This window comes from Pygoscelis adeliae, unplaced genomic scaffold (genome assembly GCF_000699105.1).
Source record: "Pygoscelis adeliae isolate BGI_AS28 unplaced genomic scaffold, ASM69910v1 Scaffold38, whole genome shotgun sequence".
Classification (NCBI taxonomy): Eukaryota; Metazoa; Chordata; class Aves; order Sphenisciformes; family Spheniscidae; genus Pygoscelis; species Pygoscelis adeliae.
In genome coordinates this window covers 898,533-909,650 of record NW_008825614.1, presented here as the reverse complement: position 1 = coordinate 909,650, position 11,118 = coordinate 898,533, and positions in this window count along the sequence as shown.

Sequence of the window (11,118 nt, the reverse complement as noted above, 5' to 3'; positions counted from 1 at the left end):
TTCTAACAACTCATCTTTGAAGATAGTTGCATATTCATTTTTTTTTATACGTATCGATCCTGAGTTGTCATTATCCTAAGAGAATCTGAACCTAGAATCCACTTTCCCTGCATCTAAATTTACGTTTTTTTGTTATTAGGTGTTGGCAAAACTAAAATCATAACACAAAGAAGATTCTGGGAGAGTAGAACAGAAATATGTAAGCTATTATACTCCTGGTTTCTTCTACTCGGCTAAAGACACCGATTTGGACATCCTGGCAAGCTACTTGACTTTGCCGAATGCTGTCAGGACTGCCATGAAATCTTGTTCCCAGTCAAGTTAGCACTGAGACTCCACTCTCTTTCAAGAGACCAGAGTTTTATACATTGCTTTAGCATTGGTATGTATTGCTGTTGCTGTAATACAGTAACTAAATCTGTTCATGTTAATAACTCACTTTCCAAAATATGAAGGCTAGAAACTGATCTGCTTGGTTTTGCAGAGCTCTGCTTGACTAAACATCCTTCCCTTTATAAAAAGTTGCAGCAACAGGCTCACAGATGTTCAAAACAGAAAATTGTGTGAATGACAGAAGTCAGTTCTATTTCAAACACCAAAATTTCATATAAAGAACCTTTTTTTCAGTGTGTGTATCTGACAGCTACTGTAGCGAATACATATTTAACAAAACATTTCAGATGGTTTTTTTGTTGTTATGAGATAAAATATGACACTATGTTAAGAATGTCAACAAATGTTACTGGGTTTTCACCAGCACTATCTATATTTTGACATACAAAAATATTTTTAGTGGGAAGAATGGGAATGTTTAGATACCAAAATACTGTTAGGATTTTGTCCCAGGAGTTCAAAGTTTACTTTGGTCATGTTGATAAAATTTGATATATTCTGTTGCCTTAAGAACTCCTTTTTGTGCACGCTGTTATTAAAGACTGGTCAAGTATAGTACTTTAATAAATGAGACAGTCCTAAGCTAGTATCAGTTGGCCTTTTTAGAGCGGAAAGTAGCCTTCCTGAGTTGAGCAGGCCTACAGAAACAGCCTCAGCCTCAGTCTGCACGCTAAGAAGCTAGTCCACAATTAAGTTTTGAGAGAACTGTGATCTATACAAGAAATAAGGGATGCGCGGGGGAAACTGCTGAAGGCTGAAGAGGCCTTTCGAGCACATCTGCTGACAGACCACGCTATACCGCAGACCATGGAATGGTCCAGTAAGAAAAAAGGAAGAAAAATCATGTTACATGAGCCTTTACCTGAGTCACTGTTTCCCCACTTGTATTGCACTACATTGAAAGATAACATTTTCTTACAGCATGTAACGAGTGCACAAAAGCTATCACGGTACCTAAAGTATTCCTGTGTTCCTCTGGAAGCAACATCTGGATTACACTGTTATTCTGTAGAATATTGATATGATTAATACATTCCCATTTGAAATTTGTTGCAGCGGCTCTAATGATTAGGACGGATAAGACAGAAATCAGAATCCCACTAGAAGCTACTGTAGCGTTAAGCAGACTCGGTGGCAGAACGGCTCTGGAGAGATGTGAAGCAATTCTCCTCTTGGCTGAGTGCTTTTCTGGCCATAGAGTTTGTCTGTGAAAGGATAAAAGGCCTAGGGAATGCCTGCAGTCGTAACTGTGATTCAGAAGCATAGTATTTGCTTAAATGGGTAGTTTTGGATATCACTTTACCTATTGAGTAGTTGAGATGCTCTTGCTTTTATAGCCATGCCCAGTGTTTGGGACAGTAAGATGGTGACAGATGCCTCCAGACGGTACACCTGAAACGACTGCCCACATGCTTGTGGACTCTTTAATTTTACGTGAACAGTGCTGAGGTTGCAAATACCGTCTGAAGCAGAGTTTCTTCAGCTGTGGTGTTACTTTACTGCTTACAGTCCTCTCTAGGGCTAAAAGAGGCCTGGGGAGGAGAGGAGGGCTTTTTGGGCTGTACAGTCTTGGTGCTATGTTGGGGGCACCTCTGAGGCAGTGAGAAGGCGGCAGTAATGTGTCAGAAGCAGGGCTAATATTGGTATCGCCAGTTCTAAGACAGTGGGCGATTTCTTGGAGCTGTTCCACTTACATAAAAGAGTTGAAAATGCTCTTTATATTTGGAAGATCTGGTGGTATTAGGTACTGTTAATGAGTAAGCTGCTAGGGAGCTTTGGGGGAATGTGGAAGAGGAAATTGGGAGGTGGTTAGAACGTAAGGGGCAGGTTTGCTGCCATATTGTTAAGAGCGTAACCGTATTTGATTTAAAAATACAAGCTTTAAAAATAAAATACGATGCTGACCTCAATCATATGGAAGCATGCTTCAATATAAGTATGTTTGCTGTTGCTCTGTGCCTTTTTTAATACTGGTCTGTACTTGCTGCCAGCGGAAATCTCTGCAGAGCTGTAGCAACTAATGTTTGATACTTACTACCTTTCCAAAATACCTGTTGGTTTTGTCGGGCATCTGTGTAGAAATTGGTGTCCGTGTTGTGCCCTTTGAGGGAAGCATTCAGAGTCGTCTTCTCCCGTGTGCAATAAAACATACAGGCCCACAGAAAAGTGCGTGGGGGTCAGGTTGGCTCTCCCTTCTCTGGGGTGCGTGAGCAGTTACTCAAATGAAAAAGTATAAATTTTTACTGTGATGTTACAGGGGGGAAAAAAAACCTTACTCCTTCGTGGGAATATTAAGGAGTTGGTCAGGTGTCTGGGAGATTATCCTGAACTTTGTACGGGATAACATAAGAAAATCATCCTAAAATTACATAATTTGAGGGTGTAGGATTGTAGGTTTGTTCTACCATCCGTGTCTTGTTTTTTAAAAGGGCTGGAGCCTGGCAGCCACAGCAGTAGCAATCCTTTTCAGGAGGATTTTTACACAGCTTTTCTACCACGGAAAGGTTTTTGAAATAGTGTAATTGAATCTAGTTTTATGACAGCAGTGCTAAATCACTGTTGGCAACTGCAGTGGTCTTGGATGATTTTAACTTAATTGGGACGAGACTTTATGCTGAGTGTGTTCTGTGCAAGTCAGGGCATTCAGCTTTCTTCCGTTGTTAGGCAAAAAATGCAACCTGGTCTGCAGCTGGTAGAGCTAATGTCTGCATGGAATAAATGGTCTTTGTAAAAGTTTTCCGGTTAAATCGAATACATAAGAGAAATTATTCTGAAGCAAATCAGTAGCATCAGTTAAGTGGTACATTTCTACCTCAGTATTGAATAAATAACGTTATTAAAAACAAACAAACCAAACCCAAAGCCCAAACACCACCTGCCCCCAAAACACATTTTCACTCATCCGGCAGACCAGGAAGAAAAATTAACAGTAACAGTGTCTTGTGTCTGTAAGGTATCTGTCATCTTAGAAAATCAGTACAGGTGGTGTTATAATAGAACAAGACCATGTAATGACTTTCTCGTTTAAAAAGCAGGTGGTTTTGCTTTGCTTCAATACGTGAAGAACTATGAGAAACCATATATTCAATGTCACCATTATTTTGTGATACGTCTAATTACAGTAATCTCAGGTAATCTAAAATTTTGAAAACAGTATAAAATGCTATAAGGCTAAAGTAAAGGAAACAGAACACCTCTATACAAAAGAAGGTGAGCAATGGTAAAATGAGCAAATGTGAATTCAGACTTTTAAATGTTCAGCTAAATATCAAAGCTAACAGTTCAGGGCTGAAATTAAAAACAGATTTTGAACTAGGTTTAGTCTTTCCAGTGTAATTCTCTGTTTCTGAAAAGACATGTTTATGCTCTGGCAGTTTTCTTAATGAATATTAAGACAGGAATCTCATCCCTGATGAGAGGTAGGGTACCGGAGAGAATTTTCTGGGATGTAGAGTGCTGGTATCTCATTCAGTATGGAAGGTTTAAACAAATAACATAGCTGGCCTTCTTCATACTTCTCTTTAGACAGGGTGTGCGCTTCAAACTGAAGGCCATTCAACTCATGCAGCAGCAGCTGTGTCACTTCTAATGGCCATTAGCCAGTTAAATTATTAAAGACTAACACACACTTGATGAAAGTACTGATACAAGCTCTTAATTTCCTATTTAGAAGAGCACTGTTTGTTTGAACCACCGTGATGTGACTCAAAAAGACACCAGTAATTTTACTTCCTGTTGCCACAGGCTCTCTCCTCTTGGCTCAAACAACCCGGCCTCCTTTTACTTTGCAATAGGCTGACCATACTTTTTCTACTTACGCTACAAATTTAAGCATTTCTTTATAAATACGTAGGACATCAGAGTCAGAGGCGAATGGATCTATCTGTGTGGCTTTATTTTGCTCTTGCTTATAAGTCGTTACATCTTGAGTGCTGTTCTTGAGTCAGTTAAGTTTTATATGCCGTTTGGACTGTGTGTATAGCTTGTGAACCAATTTGTGTGCTTTCTTGCTTGAAGTTTGTACTCACAGATTTTCTGATTACAATTTCATAAAAAAATTCAGGTATGAGAACTGATTGATTTTTATTTTTTTCCCGCAGAGGTTGGATAAAATGCTTTTTCCACACTGCCTTAAAGCTAAATGTAATCTAAGACTTCAGTATGAATTGTATGAAATGAAAACATCCACTCTGCTAGTCCCGTTGCAGATCAACATTTATGTGTGCTTTAGTGTTACTCGTGTTTTTCGTATGGATTCAGGTTATTTTTGATGCATTGAAAATGGAGCTTGCATTTGTAAAGTGTCTCATTTGGCTTCTGCCAGCAGAATGCAGTTGACGTCCTTGCTAATTATTTTATTTTGCAAAGATGTGTAATAACCTTAAATGAAGTGGGCAATTTAACCAATGAATGTCTTTCTATGTACCACTTCAGCATAATTAAGGCTACTCCTTTTTTCTTAATCTCCTTTTTTTTTTTTTTTTTTTTTTTTTTTTTTTTTTTTTTTTTTTTTTTTTTTTTTTTTTTTTTTTTTTTTTTTTTTTTTTTTTTTTTTTTTTTTTTTTTTTTTTTTTTTTTTTTTTTTTTTTTTTTTTTTTTTTTTTTTTTTTTTTTTTTTTTTTTTTTTTTTTTTTTTTTTTTTTTTTTTTTTTTTTTTTTTTTTTTTTTTTTTTTTTTTTTTTTTTTTTTTTTTTTTTTTTTTTTTTTTTTTTTTTTTTTTTTTTTTTTTTTTTTTTTTTTTTTTTTTTTTTTTTTTTTTTTTTTTTTTTTTTTTTTTTTTTTTTTTTTTTTTTTTTTTTTTTTTTTTTTTTTTTTTTTTTTTTTTTTTTTTTTTTTTTTTTTTTTTTTTTTTTTTTCTATTTTCCTGATGTATCGATTGTAATGTTAACTTCCAACGTAGAAGGAACTGCAGGGACTGTTGTTCTCTGTGGATGCAACGTGTGCCTGCTCTTTGGGCACATTTGCTGCATGGGAGTTAATTTTACCATCGGTGTTTGTATTGTACACGCAAGTTTCATAGGTCTTAAGTGCCACTCCATGAAGATTTTGAGAGCATTCCTCCAAAAAGCTGGAGGAGCTGTATTTGAATTAAATTATTTAAGAAATGATGCAACTTTTCAACCCTCGCAGTATTGACACTACTGCTGTTAAATGCTGCAACAACATACTTGACTGGCAAACCTGTACTGAAGGAGCGTGGCAGCTGTGGTTTTGGATATGTAGACACAGAACTGTGTGGAAGATGCACGTATTCATACCGTATGTGAATCTGGATGGCAAACTGTGTGTGCATCTCATTAGCAACTCCAAGGGTTGAAATATTCACTAGAAAAATGTGTAATAGTTGAAGTGTAGGTATTTGAACAAAGTAGAATAGCTAAAGTTTTTGGTATGCTAATCCACTTTTTCCACTAGCAAGAGCACAGGGAAGAACTCCCTCCTGCACAGGAAATCGACACACAAGATTCATTAGGCATAGCCCGAAACCTCAAAATCATTTAAGTGAAAGGCGGATTTGTGACTGGTATTGATCCCAGCCTTGGTAGGTTCGCACAGTCTAAAAGCCTTTGCTATGGGCAGCACACTGTTGTTTCAGGAAATAGCATTTATTTGTTCTTCCAAAGAAGCAGTTATCAATAAAAAATCATCATCATCATTGCCTTTATGGGCAAACACAAGATAGGCTTACCTTGCTATGAGGTACAAAGATCAAGTATTTGCAGGGAGGAGGTTATTTGACTAAAGCTGGGGCAGTGGGCTGTCTAATTAAGAACAAACTGATCCATTTTAAGTTTTAGGTTTTCTACGCGTTCCAAAATCGGCATAGCATAAAGTTCACAGCTTTTTGAAGGCAGTGTTATCTATGAGGTAAGGCAAACATTTCTGTAACAAAGCAAGACACAAGTGTCCTGGTGCAGCAGTAACCTTTAAAGAAAATCTGAGCTGCTTAGGGAAGAGGTGAGCATGTGAGAAGAATATCATAGTGCTCGGTACACAGGAACATGGAGCTGGGATGATGTGGAACGAGACTGTGTGGTCACTGCAACTTGCATCAGCTATGCGTTAAAATATTTAGTGCAGACAGACCCTTATAAAATCCCTTCTGTATGCTCCACGCAACATTGATCACAGGATGCTTCTTCGTATCCTGCAATAAAACCAGATCAGAATTGAAAGCCATTGGCAGGTTTGGGACTTGCCAAGGAAACAGGAAGAGAAGCTGAGGTTATAACCAATGTCTTAAGCAGGATTCCCACTTACTGAAATTGCCTTCTGAAATCAGGAGAAAGAAGCTTTGGGAAGGAATGAGAAAATAGATTTTGTGTAAGTTTCAGGATACCCTATTGATGAGTGCTTAAAGCAAGAAATTACGCTTAAAAAAAAATGACGCTGCAAATATAGGGCATATTTATCTGGGCGCCAATTTATCACATGATCCCTTATAGATCTCTGGCATCATCTGCTCGTACAGCTCCTAAACTTGACAAAGTGGTTATTTTCATTCCAGGTAGTGCCACTTACATACTAGGGCTGCATATGGCTCATCATAATTATTAAACTCTTTTATAGAATCACAGAATTGTTTAGGTTGGAAAAGACGTTTAAGATCAAGTCCAACCATTAACCTAGCACTGCCAAGTCCACCACTAAACCATGTCCCTAAGCACCACGTCTACACCTCTTTTAAATACCTCCAGGGATGGTGACTCAATCACTTCCCTGGGCAGCCTGTTCCAGTGCTTGACAACCCTTTTGGTGAAGAAATTTTCCCTGATATCCGATCTAAACCTCCCCTGGCACAACTTGAGGCCGTTTCCTCTCGTCCTATTGCTTGTTACTTGGGAGAAGAGACCAACACCCACTGCATTACAACCTCCTTTCAGGTAGTTGTAGAGAACGATGAGGTCTCCCCTCAGCCTCCTTTTCTCCAGGCTAAACACCCCCAGTTCCCTCAGCCGCTCCTCATAAGACTTGTGCTCCAGACCCTTCACCAGCCTCGTTGCCCTTCTCTGGACACGCTCCAACACCTCAACATCCTTCTTGTAGTGAGGGGCCCAAAACTGAACACAGTATTCGAGGTGCAGCCTCACCAGTGCCGAGTGCAGGGGCACGATCACTTCCCTGCTCCTGCTGGCCACACTATTTCTGATACAGGCCAGGATGCCATTGGCCTTCTTGGCCGCCTGGGCACACTGCCGGCTCATGTTCAGCCGGCTGTCGACCAACACCCCCAGGTCCTTTTCCACCAGGCAGCTTTCCAGCCACTCCTCCCCAAGCCTGTAGTGTTGCACGGGGTTGTTGTGGCCGAAGTGCAGGACCCGGCACTTGGCCTTGTTGAATCTCATACAGTTGGCCTCGGCCCATCGATCCAGCCTGTCCAGGTCCCTCTGCAGAGCCTTCCTACCCTCCAGCAGATCAACACTGCCGCCCAACTTGGTGTCGTCTGCAAAATGACTGAGGGTGCACTCGATCCCCTCATCCAGATCATTGATAAAGATATTGAACAGAACTGGCCCCAATACTGAGCCCTGGGGAAGCCCTCCAAGACAGTACGTGGGCTGAATGAGTGGTTTGGTCAGCGAAGGTCACTTCCTCAGGTACCTGGAGCCTTTGTTGTAGTCTACAGTACCGCAGCAAGAAAAGGTGGGCACCACTGGTCTGGTCTGGTCTGGGGGCTAGACCTACTGGAAGCTGGAAAATGTGCAGAATGCACTGTTGATGCAGCGGTGCCAGGGTATGTCTCGTTTGTATGTTCTTTATAATAATTCTCACTGCTTTTTACGCAAACAAAATAGTGACGTTTTATATTTGTTTCCATGATGGATTCTATGATCAATTAGAGTGAATCCATATGTTGCACTCAGGTTTGGGCCTGAGGGACTGCCCTAATTTACACTGGGGCTTGCTGTGTTCCCTGGAGTTCTAAGCATAGTGCAGTTACAATTTTGTTTTTGCTTTGCTTGTTTTTAGGGAAGTCATCTTCTTCAGAGAGGCTTTGCCCAGGATTTCCTGAGATTTTTGTTTGTCACCTATCCGTTTTTAAGCTCAGCGTTCCCAGGGCTCCTGAATGGAGAAGCTCAGCAGGGCAGGATCACCACTCAGCAGCCTGGCTGGCAGAGCAGACCACAAGAAACAGGGCTTGCAGGAACAGCTAATGCTGCTTGCCCAGCCAGTGAGAGTGACCATTATGTTAAAATCTACAGTATATATTATTTTGTGAGATACTTACATGATGAGGTAACACATAACATAATGGTAGTATGGGGCTGGGGGAAATTACGGATGTGGAAATACTGCTCACTTATCTGATGAGGAACCCCTGGTCCAAGCTCCCTGCAATGCAGGACTTCTGAGACATAGAAACAGCACTCCTGGTTCTTGGCTGCTTTTGTCAGTGATGCACAGCGGTGCTGCGGGCCACTTCGGACCTCGCTGCGCTGGAGCAGTAGGTGGCTTGAGCAGAGGAACGTTACAAACTCGAAATCTAATCCATTAAAGGCAAATACTAAAAGTAGCTGCAGGTCCTACTCCAAACCTGTCACTACCCCTCAGTTCTCTGCTTTGAAACAGTATTAGTCTATTTGCCACTCTCCTGTTCATTTGGAAAACACAACAGAAATAGAGCCTGTAAGGCAAACCTATGATTCAAATGCAGAAGGAAAACCAATTAGAGAAACAGGTGAGTAAGCATTTCTTGAATCTTTCATTAGCTATTGTGTTAAATATTACTGTCAACAGGGAAAAGCAAAATATTTTTATACAAAAATTAACAGATTTTATACAAAAATATACAGATTTTAAAATGCAACATGGGTAAATTAACAGTATCTTTATAGTTAGAAACTGCTCCATGTTCTGCTAACAGCAGTTACGACATAAATGCAAGATGCTCAGTCTCTTACAAACGCTTTCAGGCAAAATCAAACTGCATCCTGCACTGTGTTCCTCTTTGGACAAAAAGCCACATTCCCATTCAAACACCCTCCTGTTTTGGGTTTGTATTCTGAAGGATCTTCCACGGCTGCCGTCTCATTTAATGAAAAGGCATTTTTATGAAATGTCGAGTGTTGTGCAGCTTTTCTTTTCTTGCAGTTTAGGGCAGCCCTGCCCTGTTTTGACTAGTATCATATTCTCAACAGACACAGTGGGATAGTTGCTGGATGCAGCGGGTCCCTTCCGCCTGTGACCACTGGGTGAGTTACAGGCTCTTGATTAAAGTTCCCTGCCGTGCCTCAGCTGGTGAACTGCACTGCCCGCTCCTGAAATGCACAGTTCTTAAAAAGCATCTGAACTTCCTGTATCCACTGTTCTGCCACTGACGGCACCAATACCCCTCCTGTTCTTTGGTAATGTCTTTATAATTGCAAAGCTGGATTAAAATGTGTCAGTCCAGTCTGGCACCTTCCTCTGAAAGCATCATCTTAACAAAATAAAAAAAAAAAGTGTTCACTCTTGAATGTATTTGAGTTGGATGCCCAAAGAATTAATGTCTACTCAAAATAAGTCATCATTCCATTATATATCAGGCTGCAAATTCATGATAACCTCCAGTTCATAGAAGTCCGTGCTGCCATTCAAAAGGGTCTTCCCAGCCCCAGTCATGTGTTCCCTCCACTTCCCTTCTGCTGGCACTCGCCCTTGTGTGACTTGACACTCAGTCACACCAGAAAGCTGGGCAGGGTGATTTTAGTTTTGGTTTGTTGTGGGTTTTTTTTTTTTTATTAGTTGCCTAAGTGCCTGTAGAAAAGCAACAAGCAGCTGGAGGCGAGGAACAAGAGCAGGTCTTCATGATGGAGGGGATTAGCTTGGGTTAAATCTCTTGGGAAACTACACACTCAGAAAACTACCTCTGCTATCTTATGCTCTGGATGTGTCGTGTAGTGTTACTTCTGTGTCACGTCAAGCATGAAAATCTGTCCCGTAAGCTGGGTGTGTGGATCCTGTGCCAAGTCATGTTGATTTGAATGTGGTTTTTCTTTTGGGCAAGGGCTGCTGACGGGGAACTGCTTGCAGGAGCGCAGCCAAAGGCATGTGCCTGACTTTAGGTACCCAGTAGTCTCATTAAAGTCAATGGGACCACTTCAGGGGCTTAAAGTTAAGCCTGTGCATAAGACTTTGCAGGATCAGAGCCTAATGCTATAAACTCTTCAGGATCTGTTTTTAACATGTATTCCACAAAACCCTTATGACCCTCCTGGGGGCTGCAAAATGATAAAGAATAAGAAATTCTCTCTGTGGGATCAAAACCAACTTTCCGGTTTTGGCCATTTTTGTGTGCATAGACTATGCTTATGGTGGCGGCAGCACTCGGAGACCTGGGAGGTGGCGGCTTCCCTCTTGGAGGTGCCTGTGGGCCTCAGTACATGGTGAGCTTGGCAAACGCGGAGCCCATGGCCCCCTTCTCCTCAACCTTACCGCCAGGGAGATGCCAAACCTAACAGGCAACGTGCCAGGAGGAGAAGTTAGGCTAGTCTGACAGAAGAGATGCTTGGCTGCAAAATTAGGAGGCAAATCTGAACGTCGCCGGCAAGAAACTGCTAAGCAGAGCCCTGAGAAATGGCACGCGCCAAGAGTCTGCCCTCAATTTTGTCCTCTGGTCTGGCTGTGACGGGACCCGGGGCTTTCCTTTTCTGCAATGTTTTTTACCCACTTTTTCTCCGCCCTCGTGGGTCTGGCCCGCCCGGCCCCTGCGCGTCTGCCGGTGCCTCGGCGTGGGGCGCGGGG